We start from the raw sequence: 15,458 nt of genomic DNA on the forward strand, positions 1-15,458 counted from the left end.
GAAGAGAGGAGTGTTATATCCTTGGGAGCAACAGTTTTAGGAAGAAATCACTTCAGACACAGAAAGCTGTAAACCTTGAAAGCAGCTATTTATGCCACACACTGAACTAACCAAAAACCAGCCAAAACGGGCTGGGCTATCCCCTAATAATCTAACTCAGTTGCAATGGCAACAAGATTCTATTACCACGACAACCAAATACAGAACAGGGAAAAACTCCTACTGAATATGCATTAGACATGGTAACGTCAGCCTAACATATTATAAAAGTGGCATTCCAGCCTGGGGGCAGTAGGAGAGAGATGAGGAGGGTGACAGATGAGGAAGATAATGGCTAACATTTCAGGGATGGTGTGAGTATGGATGTTCAGATGTACTTTCTGTATTATCTTTATCTACCGTACTGAGTTAGAGTTTGTGTGACTTTGCTAAATGTATTAATACATTATTTATTTGTAAATATAAATGAGTTCCTATAGTGTGAGTGTTGCACCTGTTCACATTGGGGTTCCCAACTGTACAATAATTTTATTAATACTGGGCCTGATCTTGGGATGAGAACCTGTCAACCCTCAAAAGGGATAACTGGGAATTTTTATTCATAATCTATAGATCAGGCTACAATTGCCAAGGATTTTGGGTGCCTGCAGAGGATGTTGTGCTGGGTATCCAGCATGCTCTCATTGCAGTTTTCCAGGTCCCAGACCGGAAAAGAGAAGTGGCTTTCCAATCCTGTGGCGGACATCCGGCCACTTATGCCAGAGAGATGTTTCTCCTAATGATCACCCCTCTCTGTAGTGCTGAGTGGAGCTGTTTGATGATCTATGAATGTGGACCAAGCACATTTGCCCTGGTGTTCCACCTGAAGAACCAGCTTGAATTTCCGCTACACCAAAATTTTGCTAAATTATGCTTATAGGACTAGGTGGCAACCCTAGAGGAAATTTACTGTATTCTATGCTAGCAGATTGAGTTCTCTTGGAAGAAGAAGAGAGAACCACAGAAAATGTCCAACCTTCCACTCCAATCTCCCTGCATCAGTGGTCCAGCCCGTGTCCAGAGAACTACATTGAAAGAGATGGAGAAACAGAGTGACTCCAGAAGTGTATTTTCTTCCCTGATCTTTTGGATTAACACTGCAAACCAGTTACCTCTCCACTTCTAAGGGACATGGTACTGTGTTTGTGGAACTGCTGGAGTGGATGCTTCACCCACCCCTCTTCTGCAGAGTGACTCAGCACTGGGAAAGGCCACACACCAGGCACTGGAAATGGTAATTAGCATTTCTAAGGGTCACGGGGAACAAACCACTCTGACTTTCCTCGGACAAACTTTCATCAGTTCCCTTTCCTTTCCCAGACATAACAGGGCTGCAGAAAAAGCCACCAACCACCACCACCCCTCTTGTGTGTGGCTCTCGTTCATAAAGGGAAGGAAAGACAGGAGTGCGAGATGGGTGGCGTTGGGTCTTTGCACAAAGTGCCTTCACCCAGGCCCTATTAAAACTCACTCCCTTCCTTCCTCCTTTCCTTCCTCCATTTCCTCCCTATTTTGCACTGCCCAAGGGCTATTGCTTTCAGTGCTGGCTGAGAAATGAGCAGATACAGGGCAAGGGGACTGCTCATTAATAATCTGTTATAGACTCTGCTAAATGCTGTACAGTGGTTCATGGGATTTCAGTAAAATCATTGATTTACAGCCGTGTGCTGCTCCTGGACCATGTTGCAGTGGAGTGGTGGGGGAGGGCTTGGTGGTGGTGGGGAGGCTCTGGCATGTAACAGTGTGGCAAGAGAGGATGTTGTTGGGGATGGTGGGGGTCCATTGAGAGAAAAAAAAAAAACCTTACCAGCCTTAAGTTCTGGTTCTTGCAGTAACTTTGGGTGCTCAGGCTCCTGGGGCAGGACTTCCTTAACTGGGTTCACCAGATAGAGGTGCAGAATCATATGCTCCTCTCCCACTGGTGCTTCATTGCCCTTTCTCTCATCAGTGTCCCATCATACAATGAGGCCAGCAGGATTGAGGAGGAATTCAAGAGTGACTTCGGACTCTGTACATGCAGTTCTAGAGAGCACCTGGTATAAGCAACCTGGACGTAGGTGATCTGGCCTAGCAGTCACAACGGGGCTGAAGTGTGCGCACACAAGGTAGTCACCGAGCAGCAGTTGGAGGAATTGCAAGAGCCAGGTCCCATACGGAAGAGTTAGGGTCAGAGTCAGGCCCAGGTGGAGACCAGAGGTCATAGGCAGTACCTGGGTAGAATCGAGAGGCAGGAATCAGGGTCAGAATCAGTCTGGAGTTGGAGGCTGGAGATCAGGAAATCAAGCAAGTCTGGCATTGCAGTGGCCTGAAGTCTGTGTGGTTGCCCAGACAACTTCCTGGGACAACCACTGGGATTAAATAGGAAGCTTGGCCTACCAGATGGCCACATGGTACCATCATTCTGCATCTTTGGGCAGTACTTCCTGTAGTGCCTACTCTCCACAGTGCTCCCTGGCTGTACCTCTGCCTGGCTTCTTGGTGATACTGTGGGAACATGAGCTGTCCTGACTGCAGACCCAGTTTCTAGTTTCCAGATCCTTACACCCTGTCCAGCTCAAAGCATGGGCATGTGCTAAGTCCCCTTCTGGAACAATTGTTGGAGTCCTTCGTCCTTCGGTACAGGAGTCACAGGACCTTCATGTGCTCCAAGCACTGGACACAGTCTGGTGAATGCCACCTTCTCCAGCCTCTATGAAATCTCCTGCTACAGGTGTATGCTCCTGGAGGATGGTGTACTCTGACCACACATTGCTCAGGACTGCAGAGTGTGCTCCAGAGACTAGGTGCCTGCTCTCAGACCATGATCACCTGTACTGATCAATAGATTTCAGCAGAAAACTGTTCTGAAGTGCTCAACATAGGCTGCTACTACTGATAGCAATGGGCTGGTCAGGGACCTTTATACCTTTGGCTAAGGGTCAGGCAGCAAAAGGGATCAATGCATTGTGGGAATGGCCCCGGAGGACTCTCGATAGCCGTGACCTGGAACACGCCCCCTACCCCTGTCCACCATAGAATGGGTACAGGGCCATGCCATAGCAGAGACATATACACACCAACACTGCTCAGGCATACTAGCTTTCCCACACTAAACTGCCCTTCAGCAATGTGTTTCTGATGTGGACAACAGGGGAGTTATAGCACAACAATGTAACTGATCACAATTACATGTGCAAGTTCATACACACCCTATGTAACTGAAAATTACTAACTTTCAACTGCAGGTGGCAGCAGTTTCTCACTCTTCAAGTCATCTTGTTTAGGTTCACATCTGAGAATTCTGGTAAAGTGCTAAAACGTTTGCTTAAAAATATCCTATGTGTCTTTAAAACACTTGGGCTTCTTTTCCAACTCTGTGGCAAGGAAGGTTTTGATCATCCTGGGAAGGTTTGTTTGCTAAACTAAATCAGATATCCGTCTAAATTTGGGATGGAAATACTCTGTGAACAAAGTTACATGGCAGATGGTGCAGGAAGAATACTGTTCAGAGATCACCGTAGGGTTGAATGGTTTGATATTGATGATGATGATAATCATGGTTTAGGAGGCAAGGATGATGGTGAAGAAAAGAGATGCTAGTCACCTTTGACTATTTACAAAAGAATAACAATGGAATCAAAAATAGAATTGGATGAGTAAAATGACTAATGTGATCTTATTGAGGTAATAAATAATCCAATCAACTCTCATTAAAAAAATAACTTAATTTGGTACATTAAGAATGCATGTCATTTGTTTCTTTATTGGGTATTTTCTGCTGTCACTCATGGCTTCTTCCATCTTATCATAGATTTTATGACTAACAGTGGCTCATGACTAAGCAAACAAATTATTTTGCACTGAAATGATTGTTTTCTTCATCTGTTAGCTACAGTCACTAGGCAGGTATTTGTTGTGTACAAGAACTCTGCGAAAAACATTAGCAAACATTATTAAGCACAAAAAGAAAAATGATAGCTAAATGAGCTCTAAGCCATGGGCTAATCGAATGATGCATTGTAACACGCAAGGATAAGGAGAAATGACAAGAGGAATTCAGCAGTTGCAAGCAGACAGAGCTTTGTAAAATCCCCCCAAAATAATTCAGCGAGATAAGGCGTGATTATGCACTTTCTATGAGTTCTGCGTCCTCTATGTGAGCAAGTAGGTATGAAACACCTGGTGAAATGTGTCACAGCTTCATGTCCTACTGGGAAATAAAGAATTTCTCTCTCTCATACATACTGTTAAAGTGCTGGAAATGGGTTCTCTACTCAAACTGCATATTTTATCTCATTAATTTAGTTACAGGAAGGCTTAATTTATCCAGGGATTGTTTAGAACTCCGCTCAAGAATTCTGGAAATGCAGCAAGATGGGATCAATTTCCTGTATGTGTAGAAAGTTAATGGTGTCATGTTTTGGTTACTTACTGTAGGCAACATTCCTGAGTCAGATTCACCATTGAGTCACTCCAGATTTACACCAGTGTAACTCCATTGATTTTTAATTAGAAGGCAGTGAGTCTCCGGGGATAGGGCACTTTACTGGGACTCAGGACACCAGTATTCTATTCCTGGCTCAGCTCCTGACATGCAGTATGACCTTGGACAAGTCATTTCACCGCTCTGTGCCTTCGTTTCTCCATCCATCAATTGGTGATAATGATATTTTCCTCCACTGTAAAGTGCTTTGAGATCAATGGACGAAAATTGCTATATGAGAGCTAGGTAATAACGGAACTACAATGGTATGAAACTGGAATAATCCATAGCCAAATTATGCCATCTATGTCTATCTTTAAATTTCTCTGGCACTCAGAAGTGATACAGGTTGGATATATTTGTGTATAGAGGATAAATGGGCATGGAAAAGCCTTTGATAATACTTCAAAGGCCTTGGCATGGGCCCTTTAATGAACACATCTTCCAGTCCTTAGAGCAAATTGCACCTTCACATGGAAGATACTTGCAAAGGGGGATGGAGAGAACAGAAAATCTGGAACTCACCAAATTCTCTTCTAATCTTCCATTTGGCAGGCAGAGGTGCAGTCTCCTAATGCAAGAGATGCAGGGGAATCCACTGGAAAAGGCAACCCCTAGCTTCTCCTTCCGTGTGAATTCTCTGGCTTCTCATGCATCTGCACTATCAGGTGGGATGTGCTACCACTGGCCTGGTACAATAACTACCTCTCCTCTGAGTTAGCATACAGGTATGGAGCACTGGATAATACAGTCACACTTGCCTGTATACCACTTTAGGATGGGAGAACGATGCTGATCTTTGCTCTCCATCCCCAACTTCCTAAATATTGTAGAACATGATCTCCAAGTCCATGGGCAGCAGTGAGGCCTTGGGAAGGTCATGATAATACAAACAAGTCAGTACTTTCCCACCCTACACCCCATCTCCAGCCAAGATTACCACCACAGTATTCTTATGTAGGTGATTAGACCACTTAATTCAGTCAAAGCTCTCAATGAAATTAATGGAAGTTTCATCTGAGAAAAGAAAGCAGGACTTGTCTGTATGGTATTAGCTTTGAAGTATAGTCACCGTCATCGATCGAGCCATCAGCCCTCACAGAGGGAGCCCAATCACAACATGCCATTCATGTTGTTCTAGTCAGTCCTTTAGCCACCTGCTGGCAGGCTGGCAGTGGCACCAGACATCTGCTCGGCAAAGTGCACCGCAGCCCAGCCCAGGGGTTTGAACTTGTAGGAAATTTTTGGAAAAAAATTGTGGTGTGGTCATAATGTGACTTAAAGTATTGTGAAAGGGGGATATACTCCCTATTTCCCAAACCCATCATATTGACATGATGGCTATCAGGAATACTGTTTTCATTGATAAATGGAGGAGTGAAAAGGTAGCTATCAGTTCAAATGGTGGTCTTGTAAGGCATTTAAGGACCAGACTGAGGTCTGTGTAGGATGCTTGATTGCCAGAAAAAGATTTCCTAGCCCCCTAAGGAACCTCATTGTCAATTGGTGAGCAAAAATAGAAAAAAAATTGTTGGAGAATGGAAAGCTGTGATAGTTGCTAGGTGGACTCTAATGGAGGTCAGTGACAGCCCAGAGCTTTTTAGTGATAGTCCAGTATATCTGGCAGTAAGGGGGCTGTTGGTAGAATATTTTTGAGAGTACATGTAGTGAATAGACTGTTTTCTGCTGTGTAATAGTACTCTTTTTACCTCCTCTGAACAGATTGTTTCTAATCCTGTAAACCATTGACCAGCCATGCTTTGAGATGAAGAACTCAGAATATGGGATGAAGGGATCTTATTGTCTTCCTGGAAGAGGAGACAAGGAGCAGCCTGGAGAGTGACTGGTGAGTAAACAGCCAGCTGTATCAGGTAAGGAAACCATGTTGGTCTGAGCCAGGTCAGAACTATTGGAAAGACTCTAGCTTTGTCCTTTTTTATTTTGAGTAGAACTTTGGATATTAGATGAGTCGGTGGGAATGCATAGAGTAGACCCGATGACCAGTGAAGGTGCAAGGTATCCCCAAGGGATCGGTGACCCAGCCTGCTTCTGAAGCAGAGCTGGGCATATTTCTTGTTCACTGCTGTGGTGAACAGGTCTATTTGGCGGGTACCCCATTGATGGCATCTGTGGAGGAGTATAATAGACTCTGTCTCCCACTTGTGGTCTTGGAAGATGTGCCTGCTGAGTGAGTACGCTGTCATATTCTGAACTCCTGGAAGATAGGCTGCCCTGATAACAATGTGATTGCATATTCACCAATATGATTGCCATATTTTGGGGTCGGGAAGGAATTTTCCTCCAGGGAAGATTGGCAGAGACCCTGGAGGTTTTTCGCCTTCCTCTGCAGTGTGGGGCACGGGTCATTTGCTGGAGGATTCTCTGCACCTTGAGGTCTTTAAACCATGATTTGAGGACTTCAATAACTCAGACATAGGTTAGGGGTCTGTTACAGGAGTGGGTGGGTGAGATTCTGTGGCCTGCATTATGCAGGAAGTCAGACTAGATGATCATAATGGTCCCTTCTGACCTTAAGTCTATGAGTCTATGAATTCCAAAGCTTGACAGCCTCGGCGCAGACGGTGGTGGACCTTGCCCTTCCTTATCAGCTGATATAGAACATGCATGACAAGTTGTTCATCATGACCTTTAGGTGTTTGCTCCGACTAGTGGTAGAAACTGGAACAGCTGTATCTGATTGCACTGAGTTCCAGAAGGTTGATACACAGTGTGCTCTGGGCTGCGTGAGTGTCCAGATGGGCTCCCCGCCTTAGCACGGATGCATCTGTCATTATGACAATCATTGGGAAAGGATGTGAAAAAGAAAGTCCTGCACAAACATTGCAATCGTCTTTCCACCAGTTGAGGGATTCCTTTATGAAGGTGATTTTTGAAAGCAGTGTATTTAAACTGTCTATTTGGTGAATAAAGAAGTCCTGAGCCACCCCTGAAGGCAGTGCATTTGGACTCTATACTGTAGTCTATTATGAAAGTACCTGTTACCATGTGCTCCAACAACTGGAGACAGTTCTTGACCAGGGCTTGTGGGCTGAATTGCAGTGTATTGGCTAAGTTAGAAAGGGCCATGGACATGTGCAGTGGGAGGTAGACTCTTGCTGCTACTTAACTGAGCTGAGATCCTATGAATTGCAACTTTTGCACAGGGGTCAAAGTGGATTTTTGAATGTTTAATTATAAGCCCATTTTGAGAAAGAGAGCTATGGCTATGAAGGTTTTCCATGAAGTTAGTTCTAGGGAGCAACCTTTCAGCAGCCAATCGTCCAGGTAAGGGAACCTCAAAATTATTTCCTGTGGATTTGCATGGCTACTACTGACATGATCTTTGAAAAGACCAGCGGGACAGATGACAGGCCAAAAGGATGCATCCTGTAGTGAAAGTGGTCCTGGCTCACAGTAAAACAGGAATTATTTGTAAGATAGATGGATTGCAATGTGAAAATATGCATCCTGAAGGTTGCGGGCTGAGAATCAATCCCCTGGATCTAGTGACAGAATTATCACTGCAAGTGTTACCATTTTGAATGTTTGTGGCCTTCACATATGTGTTGACTAGCCTCAAATCTAGGATGGGTCTCCAACCACCATTCTTTTTTGGCACCAGGAAGTACCTAGAATAAAACCCTTTTCCTCTGTGCTGCATGGGAACTGGTTCTATAGCACCACTTGAAGGAGAGAGTCTATTTCTTGATGAAACAAGCTCTTATGAGAGGGGTTCTTGAAAAGGGATGGAGAAGGTGGGGTTGGTTAGTGGAAAAGAAGTAAAATGGATGGAGTACCCTGTGGATACAATCTCAAAACCATGTATTAGTAATCGACTCCCAGGCCTGCCTGAAGTGGTAAAGGTGGCCACTGAAGGGAGAAAGTTGAATTAGTGCAACTGGTAAGGATGAGGATGGTAACTCAGATCCTTGATCACCTCATCAAAATTGGTGCTTGGAGGTGGAAGGCTTTGAGGTCGAAGGCTGAGAGGTTGGGGGTTTCCATCTCTGGAACGTCTGTCTTTTGTGTTGTGGTTCATATGATCTCTGGGTGATTGGGAATTGGGTAGGACAGGATCGCTGAGCCATCTGAGATTTGCTAAACCTTCACTTATAGGCAGATGTATAGATCCCAAGAGAAAAAGTAGCCCTGGTGTCCTTTAATGTGCACAAAGATTTGGTGGTACTGTCAGCAAACAGTTTAGAACCATCAAAGTGGAGGTCCTCAACTATATTTTGTACCTCCTTAGGAAAACCCAAAAACTGGAGCCAGGACATCCTTCTCATAACTACTGCTGTAGAGATTGAATGGGCTGCAGTATCAGCAGTGTTGAGAGAGGCTTGCAGCAATATTCTGGTGAGCAGCTGGCCTTCCATAATAATTGCCTAGAACTGCTGTCTGTGCTCAGCTGATAGTTGCTCCACAAAATAATTCAGTTTGGTGTAATTTTTATGATTATTTTTCACCATTAACACTGGTAGTTAGCGATTCTGTATTGCAAAGATGGTGACAAAAAAGATTTTCTGCCAGTTAGGTCTAGACATTTATGATCTTTGTCATGGGGCATAGATTTAGCAGGATGCTGCCTTTCATGTTCATTAACTGCATAGACCACCAAAGAACTAGGATAGGGATGAGAGAATAGAAACTCTGAGTCTTTAACTGGAACATAATATTTCTTATCTGCTCTCTTGCATGTAGGTGGAATTGTAGCCGGGGTTGTAGGGTCCAGAAGGGCCTCATTGACAGGCAAGGCTGTGTGGGCAGATGAAGCTGTAGGCAGGATGTCAAGCAGTTTATGACGTGATTCTTAAATTTCAAGAGGGATCTGCAAGGAGTCAGCAATTATCTTGACCAGAGCTGGAACCTGTTTAAAATCATCCACTTAGGACTGAGGAGTGGGCATAACTGCTTCATCTGGAGATGAAGAGATGTTGACCAGCGGAGAGACCTCTTCATCAACTCTAGGTTCTTGCTCCTCAAAGGTTTAATCCTATGGATTGGGCCTCCTGGAGATGGGGAGTGATGAAGGCTGTCTACCTCTGAGATAAGTGGTGCTTGAAACCCTGGAGAATTGCTGGTGATAGGCTGCCCAAGGGTCTTAGAATGGCCAAGGAGGTGGTGCATAAGACATAGGAGGGGGCACTATAGGTGCTCATACAAGTGAATTGCTGGCTGAGGCCATGTGTCATGAGTGGTAATAGCTTCTTCAGGCACTTCTGGAAAGGGGTCTTTATAGGAATGAGGAGAAGAGCCCTGTACCGATATTTGGGAGACCAAGGCAAAGTCTTCATCTAAATTCTCTTCCTTTAAATCACTGTGAAACAGTAGAGCATCAAGAGATATCTAAGGTGAAACCATTAGTACAGGGTGAATTTCCAGAGATCTCAAATGTCCTCAGTACCAAAAATATGTTGGAGCTGAGCAGTGGTGAGTCAGGCATCTCAGATACAGCTAGATCTCAGGGGAAAAAAAACTCCCGCAGTACTAAATCCATGGCTTGCACGAAAGTGATAGTGGCTGAGGGAGAAGATGGTACCATGAGTCTTGGGTGGTCCAAGGAAAGTGCACCTGGAGCCCCAAGCAGGCTTCTTCAGTAGAAGAAAGAGCTCTTCTTGCCTCCTTGGTCCTCTGATGGTACTGATGATCTCTCCAGGCCAGAGACTTTGCAGTCTTTTGGTTTAGCAGTGCTCTCAGTACCAGAGGAACCAGCAGCCTCATGGGTACCAGTTTGGAGAGCAGATGGTGCCTAAGTCACTGAAGTAATCAGAGACTGCAATTTCTTTGAGGTAGATTCTCTACCTAGAAAACTTGTGTGCAATTGTTGGAAGTCTTCCTTTTAGATGTCCTCAAGGAATGTGGCTCAGAAACAGTGGAGGCAGCAGATTTACTTGGAGACCAGTGTGTGTGTGTGTGGGGGGGGGGTCTCCTGGTCTGGGTCAGAAGCTGGGCGCAGCAAGCTCTTCATCATGAGGAGATGAAGTTTGATTTCCCTGCTTTTTCTGGCTCTAGATTTCAATGCCAGACAATGTTACACTTCTGAGCAACGTCAGATTCCTTGTGGCAATGAATGTACCAGGAGTGTCCATCGCTCACCAGGATTGCCTCCCAGCATGACAGACAATGTTTGAAACTGGAAGTGAAATAGAACTATTTTATCTAAGTATCTAACTAAATATCTATCTATTTATTTTTTGTTTAAATTAGGAAGCTAAAGACTACTAGTGACTTAGTAACACACATGCATGGACTGAATGGACACTCTTATGTGAAATCTCTGATCAAAGATGTAGGGGCGCAAGCACACCTAGAGTGGAGCACCCATGGGGATATTACTCGTAGAGCAACAAGTTAGGGAACTGAAACAAGCGGATAGATTGGATTTTAGTGATGTGTAAAGAAAGATGTAACTTATAAAATCATATAAATACCAGCTGAAATGTGTAATTTGGGGAGCATACCATCTGCATAAGATGAACGTAACATCGCTACACTGTACTGCTCTTTGGTGATTGGTATCATATAGAACCTTTTTCCTTTACGATATTAATAAACTTGACTCACACTAGTTATTTGGCCTCTTGAGTATATTTCATAAAAAAAAATAAATGACCCAAAGTCTGGTCAAGCAATTGACTATACAATTTATCAACAAACTCCAAGGCAGCCTTTGGGTGCATAAAGCAATGAATACATTGTAAGGAGACACAAATACACTGAGGTAGTTTCTCCATGACTGAGATAGGGCCTCATCCTTCTCTCTTTGTTGTCAGTTGCTCCAATATTATTCATGCACATATATATCAAGTAAAATAGTTCCTGTTACAGCAGTAGTCTGAAATTTCAGTTTCACCTCTGAGCATGAATAAACTGAGAAATATGGTTTAATATAAAAAAGCACTTAAATGTAGCCCCAGATACAGGGCTAGCTGTTGGATGCACATGGACCATGTGGTGCTGACATGTAGATTTGCAAAAGGCCCATTCTCAAAGCTACAACCAGAAAGTGGGATCTGTAATTAGGAAAGTGACTAATTTTATAGACATTTGGAAGCTCTTGAGGCTTCCAGAAGTCTGCTGAAATATTTGGCTTGGCCCTTTACCCCAACAAACCACTGTTTACTTCTGAATTTCAGAATGCTTCACTTTAGATGCTTTGTTCGTTTCAAAGGATAATGATCTAGGGATGTTGCCTTCCACCAGGTCCATGCACAGAACTGATCCTCTGTGTGTGAATTTCCCTACTTTCCCAAGCAAAAGGAAAGGGCTCGGCTGCATTATTTTCCTTTCCAAGGCCCAATGTAGGACTTGCTGCTGGTCTCTAAGGAGGTCATATGGGGCCAGAGACTGCACTGAGTGGTCATGGGGCAGACGTAGGTGGGCTAAGAGACACAGCCAAGGTGACATATTGTTGGCCCTCCACCCCCACATAGATTCCTAAGAAAATATAACAAGCTAGTGACTGAATTATGTTTTCCATTACATGCCTTCTGTAATAGGTATCTTCTTTTTAAGGGAAGCTCTCAAGAGTCAAGGATAATACCTGCTGAGCTACAAGGCTATAGTAATTATGATTATTGCCTCTTTTGTTACATATTTAATGTGGTTTTAGAGTCAACTCTTATTAGTTACATTGTGTTTACACTTTAAATAGGTTCAGTCATGAGGTTAATCTTACAGAGCCTTATAATACCACACATCCTACAAAGAGTTTCTGGCACTAAGTTCATGGCCAGTTAGAAGCTTCAGATAATTGATATAGGTTTGTTTTACCTGGGTTAACTCAGAGCCATTGGGCCTAATTTTGCACTCAGTGGCAGTGTTATAACTGAGAGAAGAATTCCCCCCCCCTTTGTTTAGCTGAGCAGAAATGTGCATGCTGCCTTTACTGATCTTCACAGTCTCATGCTGCTTGCATCAGTGATTGAGTCCCAAGTCCTTCTTTCTTATTTCTCTTGAATATTTTGCATTTATTCCACTCAATCAAAGTTTGCTGAAGTAAGCAGGACTTACATATTTTGGATATGTATGATATCAGTACTGCCAGACTCAGAGAGTATTTTCTCCTAAATCTGCCTTGTTTCACAGAAATTCATCCGAAGTCCATATCATCACATTCGACTGGTAGCTTTTGGAACAGTACTTGAAATGTACTGATAATAGAGGACCAACTATACACCACCTATACACAGCAATGTGACTTACACATACCTGTAAGCACATGTATTAACGCTCATTAGTCATCAAATTTGCTGACCTGATTTTTGTATCCGCCACTCTTTACGCTGACAAGATCAGATTGCCTGCTCACACCAATTAGCAGAAAGAGATGAAGCAAATTAAAACCAGAGAATACCCAGGCTCTTTTGGTGTGAAGGCAGCGGGGAGTTACAGCAATGACTGAAGAACTAGGGCAAACATTTCATTTAAAAGTGAAAAATGTTTTTAAAAAATTAAAATAGCATGAAAGGAAAGCTTGACTAAACCCAGCTAATTGCAGTACTGGTCATTCTCACTCTCTTTCTTACATATGTACTTTTTTATTTTTAATTTGTGGTAGTTAATTCCTTTCAGAAGACCTGATATCATCACACTGGCTTCTGTAATAATTTTTAAGAGCACAGTACAGAGAGACTCAATGAGAGAGGAGAATGCTCATACCTAATTTTCTAGGGACTGATTTGGCTCCCTTCTGAGAACCTGATTGGTTGATTTTGGCCTCTGGAGTGGGAAGGACGTGGAGAAAGAATTCTAATTCCTTGCTTTATCTGATTTTGTGGAAACGGCTCCAAAGTTGTGCCTTGGGGACTGGGCTTTGTGGTTCAGGAGAGGGCAGAGAGCTGGATGAGCAGCTGCTGTCTGTGAAAGAATCTGACCTTCTACACTTTGAGGAATCGTTTTTTAAGACTGTATTGAGCCCTTCATTTTGGGGGGTGGGTGCTAGGGAGGATGCACTGTTCTGAAAGGAGCACTGAGAGGCCTTCTGCTTTGGGGGATGCCATACTCCTGCTACTACATCACTTTGTGAGGTACAATTTACTTCCTGCTGCAGCGCCAGTATACTGACACCAGAGTCAGGTATAATCGAACATCCAGAGTGAATAGGACAGGGGTGGCTAGAGCTGCTGATAATATTCTTTTGGGGCACTCTACCAATACCATTTTACCTTTTATGTTAACTAAATGGTTTGTTCAACCACTATGGATTAAGATCTCTCTCTCTCTCTCTGTATTGCCGTCCTTGGACGAACTTTGTCTTGATTAGCATATGTTGTTAATCATAGCAAATGTTTGATATACATAAATGAATATAAAGGTGAAATTGAGCCCTACACAGATGCACACAAGATCCTGTGCACCACTTAAAACTGAGGTTAAACACTTAGGGTCCTGATTCAGTAAAGCACATAACATTAAGCAGGTGAATAATGTCATCCATATCCAGCTTAGCACTGAAGCACTTAACTTCAAGCATGCACATGCTTCAAGTTAAGTACATGCTGAATCTCCCGCGCCCGTTCCTGCAAATGTTGTCACAGGTGTGTCACTTTCCTCACAACTGTAAGTAGCCCCGTTGAATAAATGTGGACAAGTGTTTTCAGGGTTGGAGTTTAAATTGTTGCATAACAGCCTTTATGGTCCTGAGTTTAATTTCATTTCTAGAGCTAAGTGGAGCATACCATCTTGTCCTCTGCTTTGGGATGAAGTTCTCCCAAACACATCCCTCCTCCCCCACAAACAGATGTTCTTTATACCTGTATTTACATTTGTGGGTGTTGTACAGATTCCTAAAATTCTACCTATTTTCCATTAATGTTTCTTCTGCTAGTCTGGTGTTTTCTATACTTTCTGGTATACCTTTTTTAAAATACAATCTTAGGAATGAAACAGCTGCTTTGTTCAAATATGTGTGAAAACAGCATTTTGCCAGCAGTTGCTATTTCACAGACAAAAATTATCCTTTGTCCTTTTGTGCCTGCCTAAGCTACTCTAAAAAGAAGTACTGTACAGAGCAACAACAACCACCAATATTCAACTCAATGATTTGGACATCGTGTTATTAGTTACACTTCTCAGACAGGCACAATAGAGTTTATTGCACTTTGCATGCTCCAATTGAGCACGAGAATTCACAGAAGGCTGAGAGGAACATACATCATATCCTGTTAAGCATCTTGAGGTACCTTACCATTTTAATTATTACTGGATCTCATCCTGTTTCCACTGAAGGCAATGGCAAACAAACTTGACCACAAGAGGAGTAGGAGCAGATTCATTATTATCATGACTATTATTTTTACAGGCTATTTGATAGAGAGATGTAGAGATGCTAAAGTAGGCTGCAAGGCACTGTATGTCTGGAAGAATTTCATTTCCAAACAGGGGGGACAATCGGAAATTATTTAGGTTTGCTTCAGGACATGTCTCTTGGACTCAGTATGCCCAGCTTCATTTGAATTGTCTTAATCAATCTTCTCCCAGCTATCATAATTTTTTAAATTGTTTTAATTAGCTTTTACTGACAAAACCTATGCAAAATTAGCTTTCTTGATTTTAAATATCAGTGGCATGAGCAGTGGGTAGTGAAGGCCAGGGGTGGCTAAGCCCCACCCACGGTCTGCCCCAAGGCCCTGCCGTCAGTCCCCCTCTTCCCTGAAGCTGGCTTGGGACTCAGGTCGGCAGCCAGTGGCTGGGGCTTGGACCTACTCAGGGGTTGGGCCAGCGGCTCAGGCCAGCCCTGGGATCACGCCAGCGGCCCAGTGCTTGGGCTGTTGCAGCTGGAGTGGGCCGGCCAGTGCGGCTGGGTTGGGCTGGCTGGTGCTCCTTTGGCCGTGGAGTGTACAGGGAGCTCGGGGCTCCGGCAGGCAGGGGGTGGTGTCTTGGCAGAAGAGGCCGCATGCGCTAGCCTCCCTGAAGGGGGAGTTCACCCACCACCCATGATCAGTGGCTGGGAAAA

General features: G+C 43.7%; 1 long non-coding RNA gene across 1 annotated transcript in view; it reads left to right on the plus strand.

The window, feature by feature from the left end:
• Positions 1-216: 216 nt before the first annotated feature.
• LOC120397073 overlaps positions 217-15,458 on the plus strand; it is a 41,637-nt gene continuing 26,395 nt past the window's right edge. The window contains exons 1-2 of the long non-coding RNA XR_005593657.1: positions 217-353; positions 6,224-6,372. This is a non-coding gene — a long non-coding RNA (uncharacterized LOC120397073). The remainder of the gene's footprint in view (positions 354-6,223; positions 6,373-15,458) is intronic.

The sequence above is a fragment of the Mauremys reevesii genome, linkage group 2 (genome assembly GCF_016161935.1).
Source record: "Mauremys reevesii isolate NIE-2019 linkage group 2, ASM1616193v1, whole genome shotgun sequence".
NCBI lineage: Eukaryota > Metazoa > Chordata > Testudines > Geoemydidae > Mauremys > Mauremys reevesii.